This window comes from Trichosurus vulpecula, chromosome 2 (assembly GCF_011100635.1).
Source record: "Trichosurus vulpecula isolate mTriVul1 chromosome 2, mTriVul1.pri, whole genome shotgun sequence".
NCBI lineage: Eukaryota > Metazoa > Chordata > Mammalia > Diprotodontia > Phalangeridae > Trichosurus > Trichosurus vulpecula.
This window is the reverse complement of record NC_050574.1, coordinates 371,012,903-371,039,984: the sequence shown is the minus strand read 5'-3', so window position 1 is coordinate 371,039,984 and position 27,082 is coordinate 371,012,903. Positions and strand designations below refer to the sequence as shown.

The 27,082-nt window shown below is 37.7% G+C and overlaps 2 pseudogenes; both read right to left on the bottom strand.

Annotated features, from left to right (window-relative positions):
• Window positions 1-1,609: 1,609 nt before the first annotated feature.
• LOC118837196 lies at window positions 1,610-15,630 on the bottom strand (annotated as a pseudogene).
• A 6,747-nt stretch (window positions 15,631-22,377) lies between these two features.
• Window positions 22,378-22,696, bottom strand: LOC118838751 (annotated as a pseudogene).
• Window positions 22,697-27,082: the final 4,386 nt, after the last annotated feature.

The window sequence follows — 27,082 nt, the reverse complement described above, 5'->3', positions numbered from 1 at the left end:
AAGGGGAAAACGGCCGCGGCTGCAGCGGCGGAGGAAAGGGCAGACGCGGGGCCCGCTGGGTAAAATCATTCACTTGCCCCGGGGCCGCCACCTTCGTCGCTGCCCTCTACGCTGCACTCAGTGAAATCTTTCAAATAGGAGAATGCCTAAATCCGACAGAATGCTTCACCTACAGTAACCCAATTGCAGCTGCCCATTACCGGTATTTGTTAGATGGTATTCTATAAGAGGACCCCTGAAAATTGTTCAGAAATACTACAATCTTTAGGAAACAAGCTATGTCTGGCACATTACTCAAGTATAATAGCTGACCTAAAGACCAATTATATGGCTGCATTTTGGTTGGTATCATTCTTAATCCATAACCTATATCTATATCAAGTGAATGCAATGAAATATTTAACCCAGGAATCAAGATAAATCCAAACAGTTGTTCTAGGATATTGATTCTATGGCCTGTGGAGAATTCCAGTTAGATTGTGGCTGATGGTAAGACTCTTAAAATCCATTTGGCGAAATATACAATATAATCTTTGGGACATAGGTTTATTCCTTGAGTACAATATAGAGTCTACATATGAACTGGGCTTCATCTCATTTGGTGTGTATTTCTCTCTGTTGATAGGATATCTGCATTTAAAATTTAAGAAAATGAAATCTTTCAGCTAGAAAATAAGATATGTAAGTTCCTTGCAGGTCTACAAAGAAACTGATAAAGTAATCAAAGGAGATTTCTAGGTCATATTAGATTGCTGCCAATATACATTATCCTGAAAATTCAGCAGCAAGTCTATTCTATCTTTTGGAACATAGGTGTTTTTATTTTATTTTATTTTATTTTTTGCTGTTGTTTCAGTGGTGTTTGACCCTTGTGACCGAATTTGGGGTTTTCTTGACAAAGATGCTAGAATAGTTTGCCATTTCCTTCTCCAGCTCATTTTACAGATGAAGAAACTGAGGCAAACAGAGTTAAGTGACTTCCTCAGGATCACACAGCTGGTAAGTATCTGAGGCAAGGTCCTAAAATTTAGAAAGGAGCTTGGGAATTATAACAGAAGCCATGAATTCCCATGGAAGGAAGCTGTGTAATAGAGGTAGCATGCAATATGGCATCAGAAAGGTATTTTATCTGAAGGTGACCCTGACAGCCTATAATGAATGACACAGTAAATGCCCCAAAGCAAAGTTTCTTGAACCCTGAACCCTGTGGTATTGACTTTTTATGCTGCCATTTCCCCAGCATAAGGAACCTGCATGCATTACCTATTTCTGTGATGAAGCAGATTCTGCATGTAAAACTTGGTTAGGAATGACTAAAATTTCAGAGTATTTAATGATTTATTGGTAATTTTTGAACACTTTATTCCATTTAGACAATCTGAATTTTGCATATTTTTCCTCCATTACAAATATTGAGTCACTGCAAATCTGTCATTAAAAAGTCTCTCGCATAATTGGTAGGCAAATCAAAGTGAACACCTTATAGGAATTAGCTGTGATAATTAGTAAAGGTACAAAATGTACTTTGATTTTTATTTCATTCTAAATGCACTTTTAAATCAAATCCAAGATGTGTAATACTCAAGTATTAATAGAATGGATTCACAAATTAAGCTTCCCATTTTTCAACCATTTTCTCTGACACAAACTGGCCTTGAGGTTCTGTAACACCTGGGGGTAAAGGGGCCAAATAAACTGGGGTTTCAGCTCCTTCTTCTGTACTTTTGGGAGCGTTGGGTCCTTCCATGTCAGTTCTTACCAATCCTGGGCAGCAGGCATTCAGAAGACTATTATCACCTTTCCTCTGCTCATTCACTTGCCTGGCATGGATTCTTGACAAGACAGTGACTCCAATCTTGGACACTCCATAAGCCATGGTAGGCCAACCTTCCTTCTCATGCACTCCCTTCTTTGTGTCTTCCACAAACTTGTTCATGAGCCCCACCAACTCTTCCTCTGTGATTGTGTCACTCCTAAATTTCTGCTGTAGTTCTGGGATGCAGTTTTTAAGAGAAATTACACTCAGGAAGCTAGAGACATTCACCACTCTATCTGCAATAAAACATATGGAGACATCCTATGTTATATTCTTACAGCCATTCTTTGGAAGAATTCAAAGTTTATCGTTATTTCTTCATTAATTTTCCTGATATTGAGAGATGCATGTACATTTTTAATAGTTGAGGATGCAACTCTTTTTTTGGTAGAATAAGGAACTATTGCTTGTTTGTCCACACATCTCAAAATCAATTTGTGAAGGATTAATAAATGAAATGAATAAAAAAACCTGAAGTGCTTTCTATGTGTCAGTTACAATGCTAAATTTCTGTATATTTACATAGATGACAATGTTATTTGGAAGAATGGAACCTGACTCTCAATATTTGATCAGTGTTTAAACAGTTTTCTTATACAGTGTGAGGAAATTTCCAGTCAAACTAATTATAAAATCTTGAAACCAATGCCAATATGTCATAGGCCCTAGCCCTTTGCAGATATCTTTGCATATGTCTTTAAAATGGCAATAAGTAAAAACGATCCTCTTGATTGACAGTTGTCACATGTCTAAAAATAAACAGATGATACTGAGTAGAAATAAGAGAAGGTACCCCCCAGAAAGTCCTTATCATGTCCTATAAAAACATTTACTGATACCTGGGGGCTGCCCACCAGTGGACATGGAAACTCTACTTGGTAGAACTAGTAGTTCAGAGACTAGGTTATCCGCTCTGTAGAGAATTCCAGACAAATTATGCAACTTTCACATTCACCTTTCCATGGTTTGGCTGGGATTTTCTACAGGGAGAATAACCTAACCTCTGAACCAATCTATGGGGGTATCATGATGCCAAAGTTATCCCATGGAATGTGAATTATAAGCAAGAAGGTAATGGGGTACCTTGGTAGTAGACTTGAAGTCTTTTTTCAAAAAATATTGTTTTTGTATTTTGGGAAGAAAATAAAGACATTTAATTTTTAAAATGTTGTAACCAATAAGAAAAATACGAAATATGAAGTCATAAATGGATCACATTCTATAATGCTGGAAGTCATACCCAAACGGATGAGATCACAGGTCTACTAGCAATTTGTATCAAATGGATCTGTGATACAAATGTTTTAGAAGTTCCCTCCAATGAACACACTACCTATTCCCTGTATTACCCTTATTTGTGTCCTCCCAAATGTTTGGTGGAGGGAGGGGGATATAGGTAAACCTTCATTTTCTCCTGACATCACTCTGGCTGCTTACCTGTCACCCCTTGTTCTCACCAGATGACTAGCCCATGTTCTCTGCTTATCATATAAATTCTCTTTATCATTCTCTGGAGTCCCACATTAGCTGTATGTTCCAGATTGCTCATACACATCAGGAGCTCCTCTACTGCCTTCCATGGAGTAATAAGTTTTTAATCCTTTAGAGACTGCTGTATTGTATGACTTATTGCCATACAGCAACAATGGTAAAATGTTGGTATTAAAAAATAGGCCTTTGCTTTCGTGGGAAGCTTGTAGTGGTTAAAAGAGCTCTCCAGTTTCTCAAGGGCATTCCAGTTGCTCTTTTCCCCCTGTTTAACTCAGGACCTGATAGTATATACATATCTCTGTCTGAGACAGTTCAGGAGTGCTGTCCTTCTCATTATGCCTAGCATAGCTGTTAAAAGAGAAAAAAAAAATCTGTTGAATGAATGACACCAGTGCATGGTACTTTAGTGGGTCAGCCTGTAGTGTTACATAAAGAATAAGAAAAGGAATCAGAAATTTCATTTTTGTTACAATTATCCTTAGATAACCATATTCTGGGAGAGACTAAAATAAGCATTTAAGTATACTAAGATATTTTTGTAAAAATACTAAACTATTAAGTTTTTTAGTACCCTGATTAAAGATAATATAGTCTGATGTAGCTCTTAGGAAAGCCTCTTTCAAAGAGTTCAGAGAAATGAAACGTGGTATTCCATGGACTAAAGTACTTTAAGAAAAGTTAGCCTAGGAGACGTAAGAGACGCTCTGGAATGAAATTCTGAAGACACAATGGGGACACAATTCTAATGAGTAGGGAAAAAATATGGTTGGTCTTAAAAGACTAATATGAATGCACAGTGAACTCACTAATCAAATTAGATTTTGAAAAGAAATGTACAGAAGGTGACTGTTAAGAGTGTATGAAGCACAGTCGTACAAAAATAGTGTCATTGATGCTTAAAGCTCAGAATGAACTGGATACTGGGGTAAGGGAAGCTAAGAATGAAAAGTATTGTTTTTATTTTCGTAGCTCAACTGTAAGAACAAGGAGGATCAAAGAAGCGATGAGAACTTTGCTTAGAAACATGTGACAAGAGAGAACTTTAGTTTTTTGTCTGTATTACATAGGGGAATGGCTTTTTGTAATGGAAATGACAGAACAGAGATAACTAACAGGCTGTTTATACCCAAGAGAAGGATGATGGCAGGCTAGGGGGCTGGGCTGAATCTAATAAGATGAAATTCATGATTGGGGAGGCATTTTTATATAACAGTTGTTCTGAAAAAATCTGGGGTTTTAATGGACAACGAGTTTACTAAGTGAATTAGCAGCGTGATATAGCAGCTAAAAGAGGGTCTAGGAATAGGGAAGGGATCAGTTCAATGTTGTGTTATGGGTTGTGGAGGCAGTGTGTGTGTGATGTACACAAGACACACTTTGAAGTGCATCTACATTATTAACATTTTCTCTATCGCCTTCTTAAATATAGAAAATCTACAATAAATCAAGCTCTGATTTGTAATATTTGCTGATTTCTGAGGTTTAAATATTTACAATGGAAATTTAACCATCAGCTTGGGTTCAAGCTGGCTCCAGCACAGCCTTACATACTTCTGGTAACCTGTGTAGTTTGCTACTACAGCTTTTGGCCTATGACTATTCTGCCCATTTGTCTTTCTCTCTGGAGAATTAGAAAATGAAACCATCTGATTATTTCAAATATCCCTGGCCTCCAGGAAGAAGTAATCTGTACAATTCCCTATCGTCTAGGTAAAGGTAAACCTTCAAGATGTTAAAGCACTTTTTACTCCAAAGACTGCCTTAACTCATCTGAATGGATGTCAGCTACTTTAAATATTTACGTTACACTTCAATAGTTGCCTTATTCTATAGATCAGGATTTTTTTTTTCTGTTACGTACTTTTTTTTTAAAATTGCTCTTTGTCCGACTGTATGCTTACTTTACCTAAAGTATATGCCAAATACATGAAAGGTGAGTGTGCTCTTCTGATGAGGAGTGTGACAAATGACAAATATTAGTCTCTTTCCTCCTGGGAATCTAAGGCCTTGAAGCAGGCTTCCCCCAATTCACTACATAAAAAGCAAGTGCTGTATTTAAGACTCTGGTGGTAGGATAGATGGTTACAGTTTCATTAACCAAACAGGAGATCTCCTTCAGAGGAAAAAAGCTTTCTGTAAAGGTGTCAGAGGTTTCCCAAGTTGTATTTTCCAAAGAATTTAAAATTCCTCCTTTCAGAATAAATTATTTTTCAGGTCTCTATGGGGGAAAAAGCCTGTTCCTGAATTTTGTCTTCTGCTGGACTAAGAGTCTTGATACAGAGGTATTTTTATTCTCTTTCTCACACTCCCCTCCCCCCTTTTTTTGCTAAGTCATGTTTAGATGACTTTGCTAAGTTATACTTAATCATGGATATAACTTACGTAGTCAAACAATGACCAACAAGCAAAAGGGTGGAACATACGTATCCTAGAAACAGAGTTAAGAAGGGCATTAGAGATTACAAAATCTAATTACTTCTTCTTTACAATAGTTAGAATGAACGCCCAGAAAAACAGGGACAATCAGACAAGGTAACATAATTAGAGTTGGAGCCAGAACTCAAATCTTTTTTTTTAGTATTAAATGTTTGATAATTCTAGATCTTTCTTCTTTGTAAAACAAGCTTAGTGCTTTGTATTCCAAATAATGAATTTACCTTGGGGTTTTTCAGAGGCAGTATTCTTTTTTTTTTTTTAGTTTACGACACTCGGTTTCTACATAATTTTGAGTTCCAGATTTTCTTTCCTCCCTCCCCCACTTCCTCCCCAAGATGGCATGGAATCCCATATATCTTCCACATATAACTTCGCATTGAATTAATTTACAAGCTAGTCAAGTTGTGGAGAAGAATTATGACCAATGAAATGAATCATGAGAAAGAAGAAATAGAACAAGAAGAAATAGAACAAAAAAAAACCAACCCAAAAACAAAACAAAAGAAAAAAAAAAGGAAAAAAAGGCAAGCATAAAGTGTGCCTCAATCAGCATTCAGACTCCATAGTTCTTTCTCTGGATGTAGATAGCATTCTCCATCATGAGTCCTTTGGAGTTGTGTTTTGAACCTTGTGTTGCTGAGAAGAGCAAAGTCTGTCAGGGTTAGTCCTCACGAATCCATATATCTGTGGTTGTGTATAACTGGTTCTGCTCTGCTCACTCAGCATTATATCGTGTAGGTTTTTCCAGGTTGTATGAAGTCTGTCATCCCCATTTCTTATAGCACAATAGTATTCCATTACTTTCATATACCACAGCCTGTTCAGCCATTCCCTAACTGATGGGCATCCCTTTGATTTGCAATTCTTAGCTACCACAAAAAGGGCCGCTATAAATATTTTTGTACATATGGGTCCTTTTCCCACTTGTGTGATCTCTTTGGGATACAACCCTAGAAGTGGTATTGCTGGGTTAAAGGGTATGAACATTTTTATAGCCCTTTGGGCATAGTTCCAAATTGCTCTCCAGAATGGCTGGATCAGTTCACAACTCCACCAGCAATGTAACAGTGTTCCAATTTTCCCACATCCTCTCCAGCATTTATCATTTTCCTGTTTTGTCATTTTAGCCAATCTGACAGGAGAGATGTGGTATCTAAGAGTTGTTTTGATTTGCATTTCTCTAATCAGTAGTGATTTTTTTAAATTTTTTAAAATTTTTTTTATTTTATTTTAACTTCGTCTTATTTATTTTTAGTTTACCAACACCGTTCTACATAGTTTTGAGTTCCAGATTTTCTCCCCTCCCTCCCCCCTCCGTCCCCAAACGGAGTGGAATCTATATAACTGTCATGAATAACTTCGCATTGAATTAATTTATGCACTAGTCAAGTCGTGGAGAAGAATTTTGACCAATGGAATTGAATCATGAGAAAGAAGAAACAGAACAAAAAAAAAAACAAACCCAAAACAAAACAAAGAGAAGCAAAAAAGGCGAGCATGTAGTGTGCCTCGATCCTGTATTCAAACTTCACAGTTCTTTCTCTGGATGAAGATAGCATTCTCCATCGTGAGTCCCCTGGAGTTGTCCTTGCCCCTTAGGTTGCTGAGAAGAGCGCAGTATGTCAGGGTTGGTCCTCACGGAATCCATATATCTGTGGCTGTGCACAACGTTCTCCTGGCTCTGCTCCGCTCACTCAGCATTATGTCGTGTAGGTTTTTCCAGGTTGTTATGAAGTCTGCATCATCCCCATTTCTTATGGCACAATAGTATTCCATCACCTTCATATACCACAGCTTGTTCAGCCATTCCCCAATTGATGGGCATCCCTTTGATTTCCAATTCTTGGCTACCACAAAGAGAGCTGCTATAAATATCTTGTACATATGGGTCCTTTTCCCGCTTGTGTGATTTCTTTGGGATACAACCCTAGAAGTGGTATTGCTGGGTCAAAGGGTATGAACATTTCTATAGCCCTTTGGGCATAGTTCCAAACTGCTCTCCAAAATGGCTGGATCAGCTCACAACTCCACCAGCAATGCAACAATGTTCCAATTTCCCCACATCCTTTCCAGCATTTATCATTTTCCTGTTTTGTTATTTTAGCCAATCTGACAGGAGAGATGTGGTATCTAAGAGTTGTTTTGATTTGCATTTCTCTAATCAGTAGTGATCCAGAGCATTTTTTCATATGCCTATAGATAGCTTTAATTTCTTCCTCTGAAAACTGCCTGTTCATATCCTTTGACCATTTCTCAATTGGGGAATGGCTTGTATTCCTATATATTTGGCTCAGTTCCCTGTATATTTTAGATATGAGGCCTTTATCAGAGATACTAGTTGCAAAGATTTTCTCCCAATTTTCTGCTTCCCTCCTAATTCTTGTTGCATTGGCTTTTTTTGTACAAAAACATTTCAATTTGACATAATCAAAATTATCCATTTTGCATTTTGTAATGCTCTCTATCTCTTGTTGGGTCATGAATTCTTTACTTTTCCACAAATCTGATAAGTAAACTATTCCTTGCTTTCCCAAATTACTTATAGTATCAGCTTTTACTCCTAAATCATGAACCCATTTTGACTTTATTTTGGTATATGGTGTAAGATATTGGTCTATGCCCAGTTTTTGCCCTACCATTTTCCAATTTTCCCAACAGTTTTGTGAAATAGTGAATTATTAGCCCAGAAGCTGGCCTCTTTGGGTTTATCAAAGAGTAGATTGCTAAACTTGTTGATTTCTACCTACTTGTGTACCTATCCTATTCCACTGATCCACACCCCTGTTTCTTAACCAGTACCAGGCAGTTTTGATGACTGCTGCTGTGTAGTACAGTTTAATATCTGGTGTGGCTAAGCCCACCATCTCTAGCATGTCTTTTCATTAATATCCTAGATACTCTAGACCTCTTGTTTTTCCAAATGAATTTTGTTATTATTTTGTCCAGCTCAGTAAAAAAATTTTTGGTAGTTCGATTGGTATGGCACTGAATAGATAGATTAATTTAGGTAAAATTGTCATTTTTATTATATTAGCTCGGCCTAACCATGAGCAACTGATATTTCTCCATTTATTTAGATCTGATTTTATTCGCGTGAAAAGTGTTTCATAGTTATGTTCATATAGGCCCTGGGTTTGTCTTGGCAAATAGACTCCCAAATATTTATAGTGCCTTCAGTAACTTTGAATGGAATTTCTCTTTCTATCTCTTGCTGTTGGGCTTTGTCAGTAATGTATAGGAATGCTGAGGATTTATGTGGGTTTATTTTATATCCTGCAACTTTGCTAAAGTTGTTTATTATTTCAAGTAGTTTTTTACTTGATTCTCTAGGATTCTCTAGATAAATCATCATATCATCTGCAAAAAGTGATAATTTAGTTTCTTCTTTTCCTATTCTAATTCCTTCAATTTCTTTTTCTTCTCTTATTGCTACAGCTAATGTTTCTAGTACCAAATTGAATAATAGGGGTGATAATGGACATCCTTGTTTCACCCCTGATCTTATTGGGAATGCATCTAGTTTATCCCCATTACAAATAATGCTTGTCGATGGTTTTAGGTAGATGCTATTTATAATTTTGAGGAAGGTTCCACTTATTCCTATGCTTTCTAGTGTTTTTAATAGGAATGGGTGTTGTACTTTGTCAAAGGCTTTTTCTGCGTCTATTGAGATGATCATATGGTTTCTGCTAGTTTTGTTGTTGATATGGTCAATTATGCTAATAGTTTTCCTAATATTGAACCAGCCTTGCATTCCTGGAATAAATCCTACCTGGTCATAGTGTATTATTCTCGTAATGAGTTGCTGCAATCTTTTTGCTAATATTTTATTTAAAATTTTTGCATCAATATTCATTAGAGAAATTGGTCTATAATTTTCTTTCTCTGTTTTAACTCTACCTGGTTTGGGTATTAGTACCATATTTGTGTCATAAAAAGAATTTGGTAGGACTCCTTCTTCACCTATTTTCCCAAATAGTCTACAAAGTATTGGAATTAGTTGTTCTTTAAATGTTTGATAGAATTCACATGTAAAACCATCTGGCCCTGGAGATTTTTTCCTAGGGAGTTCATTGATGGCATGCTCAATTTCTTTTTCTGATATGGGGTTATTAAGAAATTTCACTTCCTTCTCTGTTAGCCTGGGCAGTTTATGTTTTTGTAGATATCATCCATATCTCTAAGGTTGTCAAATTTATGGGCATACAGTTGGGCAAAATAATTCCTAATTATTGTTTGATTTCCTCTTCATTAGAGGTGACCTCACCCTTTTCATTTTTGATACTGGTAATTTGATTTTCTTCTTTCTTTTTTTAATCAAATTGGCCAAAGGTTTATCAATTTTATTGGTTTTTTCTTAAAACCAGCTCTTTGTTTTATTTATTAATTCAATAGTTTTCTTGGTTTCAATTTTATTAATCTCTCCTTTGATTTTCAGTATTTCTAATTTGGTATTTAATTGGGGGTTTTCAATTTGCTCTTTTTCTAGCTTTTTCAGCTGTATGCCCAGATCATTGATCTCCTCTTTCCCTATTTTATTCATGTAGGCATTTAGAGTTATAAAACTTCCCCTAAGAACTGCTTTTGCTGCATCCCATAAGTTTTGGTATGTTGTTTCATTATTGTCATTCTCTTGAATGAAATTATTAATTGTTTCTCTGATTTGTTCTTTGGCCCACTCATTCTTTAGAATTAAATTATTTAGTTTCCAATTAGTTTTTAGCTTATTTTTCCATGGTACTTTATTAAAATGATTCTTATTGCATCATGATCTGAAAAGGATGCATTGACTACTTCTGCTTTTCTGCACTGGATTGTGAGGTTTTTATGCCCTAGTACATGGTCAATTTTGAGTATGTGCCATGTACTTTTGAGAAGAAAGTATATTCCTTTTTATCCCCATTCAGTTTTCTCCAGAGGTCTATCATATGTGCCTTTTCTAAAATTCTGTTTACCTCCTTAACTTTTTTCTTATTTATTTTGAGGTTAGATTTATCAAGTTCAGAAAGGGGGAGGTTGAGGTCTCCCAATATTATAGTTTTGCTGTCTATTTCTTCCTGTAACTCCCTTAACCTCTCCTCTAAGAATTTGTATGCCTTACCACTTGGTGCATATATGTTAAGCAATGATATTGCTTCATTGTTTATGGTGCCTTTTAGCAGGATATAATGTCCTTCCTTATCTCTTTTAATTAATCTATCTTTACTTTTGCTTTGTCTGAGATTAGGATTGCTACACCTGCTTTTTTTACTTTAGCTGAGGCACAATATATTTTACTCCAGCCTTTTACCTTAACCCTATGTGTATCCCCCTGTTTCAGATGCGTTTCTTGTAAACAGCATATTGTAGGATTATGGTTTTTAATCCATTCTGCTATCTGCTTCTGTTTTGTGAGAATGTTCATCCCCTGCACGTTCAGGGTTATGATTTCTATCTGTGTCTTTTTCTCCATCCTAATTCCCCCTGTTTATGCTTTTATTTCTCCCTTTCCCCTTCTCCTCCTCAACAAAGTTTTGCTTTGACCGCCGCTTTCCTCAGTTAACCCTCCCTCTTTATTCCCCTCCCTTATCTTACCTGTACCCACTAGCTACTTCTCCTCTCCCTTCTGACCACCCCCCTCCCTTTTCCCCCCTTGCCCTCCACTTCCCGTAGGACGAGTTAGATTCTAAACTTATCAGAGTATGTTATTCCCTTCTTGAACTAGATCAGATGACAGTAAAGCTCAAATATGCTCTTCTCCCTCCTTCTTCCCTTACTCATAATATGGTTTTGTGCCACTCATTTGGTGTAATTTACCCTTTTTCTGACTACCTCCTTACCGCTTCTCTCATAGCCCTCCCTTTATATCTCTTACTTATATTTTTATCTTTACATCAGTTAATTTATAACAGGCATCACAACCTATGTATATCACTTTCATTTGTCATAATAAGCTGTACCCATTCGTCAAGAAGACTTATATACTGTATGGATATCTATATATATACTATATATATACATAATATTTATAAAACATACATTAAGATGATATAATCCACATAAAGATGTAAACATCTGCCCTTATTGGTTAATAAGGTTTGTGGGGTTTTTTCCCCTGGTTACCTTTTTATTCTCTCTTGAGTTTTGTATTTGGAGATCAAATTTTCCATTGAGTTCTGGCCTTTTCATCAGGAAGGTCTGGAATTCCCTTATTTCATTGAATGTCCATGCCTTGCCTGAAAATTATGCTTAGTTTGCTGGGTAGTTGATCCTTGGTTGTAGTCCCAGCTCCTTTGCCCTTCAGGAATATCATATTCCAATTTCTCCTGTCTTTTAATGTGGAAGCTGAGAGATCCTGCGTGATCCTGACTGTAGTTCCACGATATTTGAATTGCTTCTTTTCGGCTGCTTGCAGTATTTTCTCCTTGAGTTATAGCTCTGAAATTTGGCTATAATATTCTTGGTGTTTTCAGTTTGGGATCTCTTTCAGGGGGTGATCGGTGAATTCTTTTCAATGACTATTTTGCCCTCTGGTTCTAGGACCTCTGGGCAGTTGTCTTTGATAATTTATTCAAAGATACTGTCAAGGCTCTTTTTTTCATCGGGATTTCCGGTAAGACAATAACTCTAAATTGTCTCTCCTGGATCTATTTTCCAGGTCAGTTGTTTTGCCCAATCAGATATTTCACATTTTTTTTCTATTTTTTCATTCTTTACGTTTTGTGTTATTACTTCTTGGTTGCCTCATAGATTCATTAGCTTCCACTTGCTCAAGTCTAAATTTTAATGAGTTAGTGTTTACATTTTGCTTTTGAGTCTCCTTTTCCAGTTGGTTGATTTGCCTCTCAGGGTGTCCTTTTCTCTCTCTAGATTCTGAATCTCCATAGCCATTTCGCCAATCTTATCTTTAGGGACTTGATTTCATCAGTGGATTTTTTTTCTCCCTTTTTTCCATTTTTTCCATATTTTCTTTAGCTCCCTAATTTGGTTTTTAAAATCCTCCTTTAGCTCTTCCAGCAGTGCTTTTTTGGGCTGGAGACCAGTTCATATTACTTTTGAGGTATCTGAGTATCTACAGTATCCTTACTTTCCTCTTGCAATTTGTATTTTGATCTGCTGTCTCCATACAAAGAATCTATTGTCCTCGGTTTTTTGTGTTCTTCTTCCTGTTAGTTTGCCTTTTGCTGGTTTATAATGAATTTCTACTGTAGGCCTCAGGACTTTCTGTCCCAGTTTCTTATTCTGGGGGTGTGAGTCTAGAATTATACCCTTCAGTTTCCTGAGGTGTGGGAGAGGGTCTGGCTCCCTGGCGTCTCACTCCCTGTGGTGCTCTCCAAGCACTTGCTTTTTCAGCAATGGTCTCAAGCTGTTGTTGTTTGAGCTGATGTCTGGCACTTCCCCTGGGGAGCAAGGTTATGTCTGGGCTCCTGGCGTTGACCCTGCCGACTCTGCCCCTATGGGACTAATGAACTTCTGCTATTTAACCACTGAAGCCCCACTACTTTCTGCTCAGTTCCAGCGTTCTTTTTTTTTTTCCGAGGGATCTCTGGGTGGGGAGGGGAGGGATTAGAGCTGTTTATCTGGCCATTAAGGCTCCCGGAAGTTCAAGAAGCCGCGGTTCATACGTGTGGGCTGCAAACTTCTGGAGACGATATTTCACGGCCAGTGGTGTGCGCTGCCTCTCGTCGCTTCCACAGACTGCCGTCCTGTGTTGGGAGTCCTGGGGTTTTCCGCCGGTTTCAGGCGCCCAGCTTTCTCCCAGCCCGTCTCCCACATGGATTTCCCGGCTAGCCGCTTCCTCCTTGGTCTGGAGCAGCTCCGCACCGAGCACTCTCCAAGCCTACAGGTTCGTGCCTCCGGCCTTTCAGACTCTCCCGGCTCGGAAATTTGCCCCACGCAGACTGCTCGCGGTTTCTGACTCTCTCAAATCTGCTCAAATTCACTTTTTTATAGGAATCTGACAGACCTTGTGAGAGAGCTCTGGTAAGACGCTGCCTTTATGCGGCCATCTTGGCTCCGCCCCCAGTAGTGATTTTGAATATTTTTTCTATGCCTATAGATATCTTTAATTTCTTCCTCTGAAAACAGAGGCAGTAATTCTTCAGATAGTATAGCCCTGGTGCCAAAAAAGTTGATTTGCATAGTCACCTCAGCTTGAATAGAAAAAGGTAGGGTATCATCAACTAAAAAAACAAAAAGGAGGGGAAGAGGAAGAAAGGGAAGAAAATGAAGAGTAAATTAAATAGTAATCAAACTTATGGTTTTATTTCTGAAGCAAAGAAATTCACATAATTTTAAAAGGAGAAGGGGGGAGATAAGTATTCATATAGCTCCTACTATGTGACAGACACTTTACAAATATCTCATTTCATTCTCACAACACCCTTCCAGGTAGGTGCTTTTATTATACCCATTTTACAGTTAAATAGCCTGAGGCAACCAGAGGTTAAGTGATTTGCCCAAAGTCACACTGGTAGTAAGTGTCTGAAGCTGTAGCTGAACTCAGGTCTTCCTGACTCCAGGCCCTATGCTCTATCCCCTGGGACACTTAGAGTTGAAGGAAAAATGAAAAATTCACTAAAAAGCCCAGACTGATTGGTGCATTACATAACCAAGTTTTAAAGTCTTGGTAGAGGACTGAACATCTCAGAAAAAACATTGGTATTAGGAGATGTACTTGGAGGTATACAGTAATGTTACCTAACCAGAAACCTTCAGGGCATTTAACACCTTGTGAAATTCAGAAACCTGAGAGTCACATAAAGATGCTTTGTCAAGTACAAATATTCAACAACTTCAATTCAAGCAGTATTTACTGGAGAAACTACGTGCAAACAAGAACACGCTGGGTAATATAACACACCAGAAAGAAACTGCCCCAGCTCAGGTGCCAACACTCTCCTAGAAGGCTAGAACAACTTCAATTCAAGCAGTATTTACTGGAGAAACTACGTGCAAACAAGAACACCCTGGTAATATAACACACCAGAAAGAAACTGCCCCAGCTCAGGTGCCAACACTCTCCTAGAAGGCTAGAACAACTTCAATTCAAGCAGTATTTACTGGAGAAATTACGTGCAAACAAGAACACCCCGGGTAATATAACACACCAAAACAAACTGCCCCAGCTCAGGTGCCAACACTCTCCTAGAAGGCTAGAACATCTACACCAGTAGGTCAGTAGAAGAGATAAGCAAAATGTTAGAAAGAAATTTTTCGAGGTAGGTTCAAATAGGTTGATCAGTGGATAGAGCACAGGCACTGGAATGAGGAAGATCTGAGTTCAAATTCGGGCCCAGAGTGTTACTAGCTGTGTGACCTTGGGCAAGCCACTTAACATCTGTTCGCCTTAATCCACTGGTTCTCCAGGAAATGGCAAACCACTCCAGCATTTTTTTGCCCAGAAAACCCCATGAACAGCATGATGCACGTGGTTTCCAAGACTCGGATACCATTGAACAACAACAGAATGCGTTAATAACTTGTAGCTGTTACAAGCCCTGTATTCTAAGGTCACTCACCCCAAAGACCTTTTTTTCTGCAGTGGGGAGTTCTGTATTCTACAGTCAGCACAATCAATTTTAGTGACTTTTTTTACACACGGTCATTCCCAGGTTCGTATCTCTGAAGGCCATTCCAGCACTGTTGACCAGCACATCCATACCCCCATACCTCCCTTGAGAAATTCCCACAGCTTCTGAATGCTCCCAGGTCATTGATGTTCAGCTGGTGGAAAAGAGGGTTCAGTCCCTCCTCCTTCAGCTTCTTCACAGCCTCCTGGCCCAGGGTTGGGTTCCTGGAAGTGAGAATCACATCCCCGGGGAATTTCTTGCACAGATCAGGCACAATGGCGAAGCCTATCCCCTTGTTCTCCCAGTCACCAGGGCCACTTGGATGCAGGAAGACATGACTCAGCTGCAGTGGAGGGCAGGAAATCCAAGACACTGAGCAGGATATGGTCTAGGGTACAAGACAGAGAAAGGCTTCTGGGTTAGCTGGAGAACTTGCAGAGATGCTGGAGCTGCAAGTTGGGGCAGGCTCTGGTTATAAAGCCCATACTCTGGCACAGGTCCCCCTCCCTAGGACTTCCCAACCTCCCAGCTTCTCTCTTCCTCTGTCCCACACATATCTCTCCTCTAAGGCGGAATAGCCAGGGAGTCCTAGGTTTCTAAATTCCAGGTGGAGGAGGAAAACAAAACACAAAGCACTGAACCACAAACCTTTACAGGGATTGATGCATTTCCTTTTGTCTCCCTTTGCCCTTCTTGGATAATTATTTAACTCAATATTTTTTCCCTAATTTGTTACTTCTAAATTGCCCCACCAAATCCCACCTAAGGAGTTGTTGAATGTCTTAGTTCAATGCACCCAGGTGTGGTGGCAGAACAGGGAGCCTTACACTTGGAAATTGTCCAAGATACTCCCAAATTCCAAAGAATTGGTGGGAAATAGCTCAGAAAATTTATCTCTACCATTCATTAACTGTTTACCCTGTGGGAATTTGTGGGTAGAAGTGTTAAGGGTAAGGGAGATGAGGTCTAGGAACCCTAAAACCGGAGTTCCTAGACAGGATAGTTGAGGTGGGGTACCCTTCAAGGACCCGAGTACTGGAGGGTTGGGGAATCTGGAATGGATTCTTGGTCTCAAGCATTCTTTAAGTCAAGGTGGCAAAGATTTATTACGCTTTTCAGCAGGCAAGAGTTCTTAGGGGACCTGCAACCTTACAGGAGTGCGGGTAAGGTTTATATGGGATATTTTGGGGTAAAACATGTGCCAAATATGCTAATTAGTTGTTTGGGGTGGGATTAGGGAGCGGTCAAGGGGTGGTCAGTTCTGAAAGGAACAGGTACTTTTTGTATTTATTGCGTAGGCATTTTACCCAGAGTTCCCTGGGCAATGGCCCAAAGAGGGGCTACAAGGAGGTGTATTTTTATAAGGACTATACCTTGATGATGGCCTGACCAGCCCATATTATTTCCTCTGTCCCTCTGGTGAGTGACTTTTTGCAGGATGCACGGTTCCTTTGATTTTGACTTTTTTTTGGATCCTCTGTTGTTTGCAAAAATATCACTCCTTCAGGGAGCATTTATTAAACACTTGCTCATTCCAATCTCTGTGTTCAGTGCTGAAAGTACAAATATAAAAGTAAAATGGTCTTCTCCCTCAGAGAGGACACATTTTCCTGGGGGAATAGAAGATGTTCACAGATAAGGAAATATTCCACCTATACAAAATAAATACATGTTTATTTGGGAAGTGGCAGGAAAGAGGCAATAGCAACTGGGGGAATCAGGAAAAGCCTCTTGAAAGAGGTGTCTTATGCAGAACCTTGAAGGGGTTTAGAGGCTGCAAAAGTAGAAGGAAGGAAGAAAACCATTGTAGGCATGGGATGACACCTGGGGAAAAGATGTGAAAGAAGGAGATTGAGTGTCCCATTCAGCAAGATGTCACATACATGCAATATAATGAAAGGCCAGGAAGAGGACTGATGTGGCCAGAGTAATGTGGAAGCAACCTGAAAACAGGCTGGAGCAACATTGTGAAGGGATTGAAGAAACCTGATCCACACACGTCCACTTGTCTCCAATTCTTTGCTACCACTTAAAAAATACACACACAGATAACACATCATATTTATTATTACTATATTATAGTAAACATTATGTTAATTGATTATTATTTTGATATCATTTATTATATTAAATATAGTACATAGTAATGTATATGTTGATATATTTAAAAAGTAGCAAAGACCTGGAACACTATACATACATGTACACACATATACATATACACACATGTGTATTATACAGACACAGAAAAACTGGTCTGCCTGTCTTGAGAGTAAGATTTATACACATAATGACTACAATAATGTAAATAAGAATAAGACTTGAAATTCACACAACCTCTGATCAATTATAATAACCACTCTTGGTCCTTGAGAGTGGATGATGAAACACACATTCCTCTCCTTTGTAGACAGGTTGGAGACTTTGAATGTAGATAGTTAAGTGTGCCATCAGATGCAACTGGCTTTGCTTGTATTTTTTATGTTATACAGTATGATCTATATGGAGATTATGTTGGGAAATAGCTATTATGTTAAAAGGTATGTATCATGCACACATACACAAAATACGTATGTTATATATAGAGAGGCAGTGTGGTGCAGTGGATGGAGAGCTGTCTTTGGAGTCAAGAAGCTCTGAGTAAGTCTTGCCTCTGATACGCATCGACTATGATCCTGGGTAACTCATGTAACCTCTCAATGCTCTCAGCAGCTTTCTAAGACTCTAAGTTACAGAGTGGCTGATCTGCACTGGTAGAGGAAATTCCTCACTAGGAACTCCCTATAAGAGTTAAATCACAGGCCAATCTCTATCCTTATGTGTGTTTGCATGTGCATATATGCATATTTGCAGAGATATATGTATTCACACGCATAGGGATATGTAGAAATATATATTCATACAGCCATATATACGGACAGAAAGGACTTTCAAGGAAAAGTATATGGAAGAAGAAAGTGATAGAACGTATCAGTCAGAACTGAGGGCACTGGACGTCTGTGATCTCATCGCCTCTCCTCAGCATCTTTACAATGTAACCCAGTCTCTGTGATCTTTTGTATTTGCCCTGTCGTTTCAGGGATTCCTTGAATAAAATAGTGTATAGAGACTTATTTACTTCCATTTAGTAATTTACTAAGCTACTAAAATGGTAGACTTACTAAAATCATAGTTGATTTCCATTTGTTTGGTATGGGTCTCATTATTCTGTTTCAGTCTAATCAGTAAAATCTTTCAAATAGGAGAATCCCTAAACCCAATATAATTCTTCACCTACAGTGACCCAATTGCAGCAGCCAATTACCAGTATTTATGAGATTGTGTTCCATAACAGGATCCCTGAAAATTGTGCAGAAATACTACAATCTTTAGGAACCAAGATATGTCTGGCACATGACTTAAGTATAATACCTGACCTAAAGACCCATTATATCACTGCATTTTGGTTAATATTCTTAACACCTGTATCTACATCAGTCGAATGCAATGAAATATTTCACCAGGAATCAAGATAGATAGATCAAAAACAGTTGTTCTAGGATACTGATTCTATAGCCTATGGGGCGTTCCAGCTTTTTTAGATTGTAATTGATGGTAAGACTCTTGAAATCCATTTGGGAAAATACATAACATAATCTTTGGGAAGCAGGTATAATCCTTGAGTACAATATATATAGTCTACACATGAACTGGCTTAGCCTCATTTGGTGTATATTTCTCCCAACTGACACGATACCTGTATTTAAAACTTAAGAAAATGAAATATTCCAGTTAGAAAATAAGATATGTAAGTTCATTAGAGGTCTACAAGGAAACTCATAAAGTAATCAAAGGAGAGTTCTAGCTCATGTTAGATTGCTGCCAATATATATTATCCTGAAAATTCAGCAACAAATCACTATGATATCTTTAGGAACATATTATTCAGTTGTTATTATTTTATTTATTAGTTATTATTCAGTTGTTTCAGTGACCCCATTTGGGGTTTTCTTGGCAAAGATACTAGAGTAGTTTGCCATTTCCTTCTGCACCTCATTTTATAGATGAAGAAACTGAGGTAAATGGATAAGTGACTCACTCAAGGTACACAAGTAGTAAATGTCTGAGGCTGAGTGGGAACTCAGGTCTTCCTGACTGCAGGCTTGGAGCTCTCTCCATTGTGCCACCTAGCTGCCCTAGGAACATAGATAAATAACTAGAAGTCTGGAACATTCCTGAAGTAAATTAAATAGATAAGAACCAAGGATGTGCTAAAGAAAACTTGTACTAGATCAAGAAAACTATTAAATATAACTGTGAACATTTATACCTCCGTAGTCCAAGTCTAAAAATCAGAGTTTGATTTATTGTTTTGTTGAGCATCTAAATTTAAGAAAGTGACAAAATGTTAATGTAGACTAAACTTAGAAATATGTTGTGCATACATTTCTTTTGAGATCCAGTTGTTAGGTCTTTACCAGCATAGCCGTTTTTAGAGTCCTCTTACTTCATTACTATTGGGCTTCTGCTAGTCTCACTCAATAAAATATATTTATTACAATCTGAGGCAATGTAATATTCCAGCTGTTAAGCAAGAGATTTTAATCCAATTCAGTTTTCCCAGGATGTTGATCCATTAGCCATTGGAAAGCTCCTATTCATTTCAGATGACTGTCTATAGCAAATCCTTTACATCCTGCAAGGAAAACAGAACACAACCTTTAGGAACCAAGGTCTGTGACTCATAATCTGACACATTTCTTGAATAAAATACATGTTTTTTTCAGACCAGAGTTTACTCCCATTTGTTTGGTGTTGCTCTCAAACAATGGGATAACACTATTTCAATTAAATTAAATGAGGTGTTTCAAAGGAAGCAAGCTATCTAAATCCAATTGTTTTTCTTTGACATTGATCTAATAGTAGGTGTAAACTTATAGCTCATGTGGGAATGCTGCCTAAAGGAAGTAATTATTCATTCAGTCAGGCATTTATTAAGCCCAAAATACTGGCTGCCAAACAGAGCATTTCATATTTGGTCCTGGAGGTGATAAAGAGTCACTGGAGTTTATTGAATAGGGGCTGGGTAAGGCAGGAGGAGGGGATATGGTCAAAACTACACTTTAGGAAAATCACTTTGGCAGCAGAATGGAGGATGGCCTGGACAGGAAAGAGATGAGGCAGACAGATCTATCAGCAGACTCTTATAATGTCCAAATGTAAGGTGATAAGGGTCTGCATCAAGGTGGTGGCAATGTCGGGTCAAGGAGGTGTTTTGAAGAGATGTTACAAAGTTGAAATCAGGAGACCTTGGTAACAGATTGGTTATTGGTGGGTTGGGGGGGGGGTGGGTAGGTGATATAATGAGGAGTTGAGGAGGACACTTAGGTTGGGAGCCGGGGAAAATGGGAGGATGGTGGTACCCTTAATAGTAATAGGGAAGTTTGGATACAGGGAGGGTTTAGGGGGAAAGAAAATGGGTTCAATTTTGGACGTTGTTGAGTTTAAGATGTCTACTGGACATCCAGGTTGAGAGGCCGGTTGGCCCATTTCTTGAGTACAATATATAAATTCTTTTAACCAATTCTTTAACCAGTTCAGACCAATTCTTTTAATCCAACTGGCTTGGCATAATTTTCAGTTGATACTCTCATTCTAAAGCAATCAAATGTTAAAATCAAGATCCAAGATGGTTCTAAGACATGGATTCCATAACCAATGGACACATTCAGGTCATATTGTATTGCTGCTGTATTTCCCTATAAGGAAAACTGAAAACCCTTTAGGAAAAATATAATGTAACCTTTAGGAACCTAAATAACTAGAAATCTAATACATTCCTGAAGATATACACAGTGACTTGTTTAATCACATTTGATTTGTTTTGCTCTCCATTTGTAAGATAGATCTATTTCAATCTAAGACAATGAAATCATTCAATTAGAAAGCAAAATATTTAAATCTAACATAGGTACTCAAAAGGTACTGGTAAAGTAGCCACTGGGGAGATTCAGATCATATTAAATTGCTGTCAAGTCCACCAAAGTTAGTCCTTACAGATACCGTGTGTCTGCAATTGTGTATAATACTCTCCTGGTTCTGCTCCCCCTACTCAGCATCAGCAAAACAATATAATATTTCAGAACACAGAAACTTGGTTGGCAGATATTTGGTATATTTCTTGAGCGCAATATGTAGTTCATATACCAACAAGCTTTCTCCCATTTGTTTTTTTATTATTCACAAGTTTTTAATTGTTGAAAGTCTTATGATCATATCATTTACCGGATGTACTAATGGTATATCTTTTACAACTGAACCCTCCAAGTGAGTATTAACACTACTATTCACATACCATAGAACATGTCTGCAAACTTTAAATGCAACAGTCTTAGAAGTGACTCCTAAGGTACGACTGAGCTTAAAACATGTCCTTAACAACTCAGAAGAAGGTCCTGTCTCTAGCTGAACTCTGTGCCTTTTCATGGTTCCACTACAAAGATCACACAGTGAGATGGGATGTTCTTTACTCAAGATTGTAAGACAAGAAAATACACTGAAATACCTTCAACAATTTAAATTTAAAGGCAGCATTTAATCAAATCACTGTAATTAAGCTATTTATGCACAGAAAGTTAGGGAACTGAAATCAGAAGTGCTTGGGTTTGTTTTGATTCAGTTGGCCTTGACTTTGGACAGGCAGGGGCACAACTTTTCCCAAAAGATAATGCCCCCACCCCAAACATACCACAGGTAAAAGTCTTATGAAAGTGTCTTTCAAGTAGGCTTTCTGTATTGTTTAGTAAAGAAGCCAGATTCAATCAAAACTTTCCAAGATAGAGGTGGAGCACATTGCCTTTGATAAAAGGTCCCCAACCGAATCTTTTAAAAGAAACAGAAAACTGTGATAGCTTGGTTGTGGATGTAATTATGACCATTCCTTTATTAGGACTGCTGAACAAAATTTTTTAAACAGCCATTCATGATCAAAATTCTCTGGTTGATGAAAACAATTTTAATAGGGTTGTTATGATACATGTAAAAAAGAAAAGAAATCTTATAAGAGACATCTCCTTTCCATAAAAATAAGGCAGCAGACAACTATTATTCATTGGTGGTCTTTTTAAGGTAGGCTATCAAGTCTGCCCTTTCTCCCTTCTATTTGATGCCTGCGAAGATCATTTTTGTTCCAAGGATGTACTTCTTGGAGTTTTCCAAGTATTCCATGAGTATGTTCTCCCCAGGTGATACCTTGGTTTTTGTTGGCATCTGTGTAAGAGAAGCCTGGGGACTGGCCAGTCTTGCAGCCAAAGAGCCTGTTCAGGTTGGGGCCGGTCTTGTGCTTGCCCCCTTTTTCCACTGTGTGGTACTGGGCACACTTCTGCACGAAGATCTTGTTGCCCTTCTCCACTTCGCCCATGGTGAATCCTGGAAACTCGAGCATGTAACGGTTGGGCCTGCAGCCTTGCACACCTTCGCTTGCTCTACGCTGTCTGCCCGACTTGGGCTTCCTCTCCATTTATTTTGTATATATCTCATTTAACTGGCTAGTTCTGTTTCAACTTAAGGCAATCAGGGATCATGGTAGTGATATCTAATATAGGTGTATGAGAACAGTGGAAAGTTCCAGTTCATGTTACATAGGTACCAACTGAACAATGCTTGAAAATCCTTTGGGGAAACCCCAATAAAATCTTTAGCAACTTACAAATGTGCCTAAAAATCACTTATATTCCTTTAGTACAATTTGTGGCCTTTATAACTAGTACTTGTTTTTTTTTTTTGAAAAAATTTATTTCTTATTTTTAGCTCACAACACTCAGTTCTACAAGTTCCTGGGCTCCAAGTAGTCTCTCCCTCCCACCCCTGCCCCCGAGCCCCCAAATGGCATGCAATCCAATGTAGGTTCCACATATACCCTCACACCAAACCCATTTACATAATAGTTGTAATGAAGAATTACAATCAATGGAATGAATCATGAGAAAGGAGAAATGAAACCAAAAATAAGGAAAAAGGAAAAAAAAAAGAGAGCAAAAAGCTTCCCTCAATCTGCACCCAGACTGCACAATTCCATCTCTGGATGTGCATAGCTCCCTCCATCATGAGTCCCCTGGAGCTGTCCTAGAACCCTGCATTGACGAGAGGAGTCAAGTCCACCAAAGTTAGTCCTTACAGATACCGTGTGTCTGCAATTGTGTATAATGCTCTCCTGGCTCTGCTCCCCCTACTCAGCATCAGTTCATGTAAGTCATTCCAGGTTACAATGAAGTCTGTCTGCCCCTCATTTCTTGTAGCACAATAGTATTCCATTACATTCATATACCACAATTTGTTTAGCCCAATTGATGGGCGTCCCCTTGATTTCCAATTTTTGTCACCACAAAAAGAACTGCTATAAATATTTTTGTACAGACAGGTTCCTTTCCCAATTGTATGATCTCTTTGGGCTATAGCCCTAGAAGCAGTATTGCTGGGTCAAAGAGTATGCACATTTTTATAGCCCTTTGGCATAGTTCCAAATTTCTCTCTAGAATGGCTGGATCACCAGCCATTGGATCCACCAACAATGTAACAATGTTCCAATTTTCCTATATCCTCTCCAGCATTTATGATTTTCCTGTTTTGTCATGTTAGCCAATCTGATAGGAGAGATGTGGTACCTAAAAGTTGTTTCGATTTGCATTTCTCTAATCAATACTGATTTAGAGCATTTTTTCATATAGATATCTTTAATTTCTTCCTCTGAAAACTGCCTGTTCATATCCCTTGACCATTTCTCAGTTGGGGTATTGACTTGTATTCCTATAAATTTGGCTCAGTTCCCTGTATAGTTTAGATAGCCTTTATCAGGGGCACTGGTTGTAAAGATTTTCTCCCAATTTTTTCATTCCCTCCTAACATTGACTTTGTTTATACAAAAACTTTTCAATTTAACATAATCAAAATTATCTATTTTGCATTTTGTAACCCTCTCTATCTCTTTTTGGGTCATGAATTCTTCCCTTCCTCACAAATCTGACAGGTAAACTATTCCTTGCTCTCACAAATTGCTTATAGTATCAGCCTTTATTCCTAAATCATGAACCTATTTTGACTTTATTTTGGTATATGGTGCAAGATATTGGTCTATGCCCAGTTTCTGCCCTACCATTTCCCAATTTTCCCAGCAGTTTTTGTGAAATAGTGAATTCTTAACCCAGAAGCTAGATTCTTTGGGTTTCTCAGAGTAGATTGCTATAGTTGTTGACTACTGCATCTTGTGTACCTAAACTATTCCACTGATCTACCACTTGGTTTCTTAGCCAGTAACAAGTAGTTTTGATAACTGCTGCTTTATAGTACAGTTTAATATATGGTATGGCTAGGCCACCTTCCCTAGCATTTCTTTTCATTAATTCCCTTGATATTCTGGACCTTTTGTTCTTCCACATGAATTTTGTCATTATTTTATACAGCTCTGTAAAATAATTTTTTGGTAGTTTGATTGGCATGGTGCTGAACAAATAAATTAATTTAGGTAAAATTGTCATTTTTATTATAATAGCTCAGCCTAACCATGAGCAACTAATGTTTTTCCATTTATTTATATCTGACTTTATTTGTGTGAAAAGTGCTTCATAATTGTGTTCAGGTAGACTCCCAAATATTTTATAGTGTTTACAGTAACTTTAAATGGAATTTCTTTTTCTATTTCTTGCTGTTGGGCTTGTTAGTAATATATAGGAATGCCGAGGATTTTTTTTTTTACTTGATTCTCTAAGATTCTTTAAGTAAATCATCATGATCTGCAAAGAGTGATTAATTTAGTTTCTTCTTTGCCTGTTCTAATTCCTTCAATTTCTCTTTCTTCTCTTATTGCTAAAGCTAACATTTCTAGTACCAAATTGAATAATAAGGGTGATAATGGACATCCTTGTTTCACCCTTGATCTTATTGGGAATGCATCTAGCTTCTCCCATTACATATAATGCTTGCTGATGGTTTTAGGTAGATGCTACTTATAATTTTAAGGAAGACTCCATTTATTCTTATGCTTTCTAGTGTCTTTAATAGGAGTGGGTGTTGTATTTTGTCAAAAGCTGTTTCTGCATCTATTGAGATAATTGTATGGTTTTTGCTAGTTTTGTTGTTGATATGATCAATTATGCTGACAGTTTTCCTAATATTGAACCAGCCTCCTACCTGGTCATAGTGTATATTATTCTCCTGATAAGTAGCTGCAATTTTTTGCTAATATTTTATTTAAATTTTTTGCATCAATATTCATTAGGGAAATCGGTCTATAATTTTCTTTCTCTGTTTTGACTCTTCCTGGTTTAGGTATTAGTACCATATTTGTGTCATACAAACAATTTGGTAGGACTTCTTCTTCACCTATTTTCCCAAATAGTCTATGAAGTATGGGAATTAATTGTTCTTTAAATGTTTGATAGAATTCACATGTCAAACCATTTGGCCCTGGAAATTTTCTCCTAGGGAGTTCATTGATGGCTTGCTCAATTTCTTTTTCTGAGATGGGGTTATTTAGGTATTTTATTTCTTCTTCTGTTAACCTGGGCAATTTATATTTTTATAAATATTCATCCATTTCCCCCAGGTTGTCACATTTATGGGCATACAATTGCCCAAAATTTCCTAATATTGTTTTAATTTTCCTCTTCATTTGAAGTGAATCCACCCTTTTCATTTTGGATACTAGTAATTTGGTTTTCTTTTCTTTTTTAAAATCAAATTGACCAAAAGTTTACCGATTTTATTGTTTTTTTTTCCATAAAACCAGCTCTTAGTTTTTATTATTTCATTAGTTTTCTTGATTTCAATTTTATAAATCTCTCCTTTGGTTTTCAGTATTTCTAATTTGGTATTTAATTGAGGATTTTCAATTTGTTCTTTTCTAGCCCAATTCATTGACCTCCTTTAATCTATTTTATTCATATAAGCATTTAGAGATATAAAACTTCCCCTAAGAACTGCTTTTGCTGCATCCCATAAGTTTTGGTATGTTGTCTCATTATTGTTATTCTCTTGAATGAAGTTATTAATTGTTTCTATCATTTGTTCTTTGACCCACTCATTCTTTAGGATTAGATTATTAGTTTCTAATTAATTTTTAGTTTATCTTTCCATGGTCCTTTATAACAAATAAGTTTAATTGCATCATGATCTGAAAAGGATGCATTGACTATTTCTGCTTTTCTGTAGGATTAAGAGGTTTTTATGCCCTAGTACATGGTCAATTTTTGAGTATGTGCCCTGTACCACTGAGAAAAGGGTATATTCCTTTTTATCCTCATTTAGTTTTCTCCAGAGGTCTATCATATTTACCTTTTCTAAACTCTATTCACTCCTTAACTTCTTTCTTGTTTATTTGACGTTAGATTTATCAAGTTCAGAGAGGGAGAGGTTGAGGTCCCCCACTAGTATAGTTTTGAATATCTATTTTCTTCCTGTAACTCCCTTAACTTCTCTAAGAATTGTATGCATACCCACTTGGTTTCATATATGTAAGTTATGATACTGCTTCATTGTCAATGGTGCCTTTTGGCAGGATATAGTGTCCTTCCTTATCTCTTTCAATTAGATCTATCTTTGCTTTTGCTTTGTCTGAGGTTAGGATTGCTACCCTGCTTTTTTACTTTAGCTGAAGCATAATATATTCTACTCCAGCCCTTTTACCTTTACCCAGTGTGTATCCGCCTGTTTCAAATGTCTGTTCTTGTAAACAACATATTGTAGGATTATGGTTTTTAATCCATTCTGTTGTCCCCTCTGTTTTATGGGCGAGTTCATCCCATTCACATTCACA